This window comes from Anser cygnoides, chromosome 3 (assembly GCF_040182565.1).
Source record: "Anser cygnoides isolate HZ-2024a breed goose chromosome 3, Taihu_goose_T2T_genome, whole genome shotgun sequence".
NCBI classification, from domain to species: Eukaryota; Metazoa; Chordata; class Aves; order Anseriformes; family Anatidae; genus Anser; species Anser cygnoides.
In genome coordinates this window covers 113,336,337-113,337,139 of record NC_089875.1, presented here as the reverse complement: position 1 = coordinate 113,337,139, position 803 = coordinate 113,336,337, and the positions used below count along the sequence as shown (strand labels likewise).

General features: G+C 44.6%; 1 non-coding gene across 1 annotated transcript; it reads left to right on the top strand.

Moving 5' to 3' along the window:
• Positions 1 to 528: 528 nt before the first annotated feature.
• Positions 529 to 601, top strand: TRNAF-GAA (transfer RNA phenylalanine (anticodon GAA)). The gene has a single exon. It is a non-coding gene; the product is annotated as a tRNA-Phe (tRNA).
• Positions 602 to 803: the final 202 nt, after the last annotated feature.

Here is an 803-nt window from a genome sequence, read left to right as displayed (position 1 = left end):
TGCCAGGATGCAACAGGACATGATGTGCCAAGCTGTGGAACACAACAGATTACAAAAGTGGTACAGAAATATGGCAGGGAAAACAAACAAACAAACAAAAAGCAAAGCACTTTTTTTTTTTTTCAAAGTAAATGAAATATCTATGAAATATTGGTTGTTGCCCAGAGAGGTTGTGAAGTCTCCTTCTCTGGAGATATTCAAAACCCACCTGGATGCCATCCTGCTCAATGTGCTCTAGGTGATCCTGCTTGGCAGGGGGGTTGGACTGGGTGATCTTCAGAGGTCCCTTCCAACCTTTCCCATTCTGTGATTCTGTGATTCTACGAAATGTCCTGCCTCATTCCCCCTCATCTCCCTTTGTATGGCCTATCTTTCTATCTGAACATATGAAATAAAGAAAGAGCTTGAACAAGCCTCTCTGAAAAAGTGTTTAATAGATCAATCAGTATTTACAATGAAAGATATTTATCTGGAGCAGAATAGGGTTTAGAGACTTATTTCTCACTGTCCAACCATAAACCAGGTAGGGCTGAAGTAGCTCAGCTGGGAGAGCGTTAGACTGAAGATCTAAAGGTCCCTGGTTCAATCCCGGGCTTCAGCACTCTTTCCTGAGTTTCCTGGTTTATTTTTGGACCTGGACAAGCTTGAGAAGTGGGCCCAGGGGAACCCGGTGAGGTTCAACAAGTCCAAATGCAAGGTGCTGAGGTTCAACAAGTCCAAATGCAAGGTGCTGCACTTGTGCCAGGGCAATCCCAGGCATGAGTACATACTGGGAGAAGAACTCATTGAGAGCAGCCCTGCAG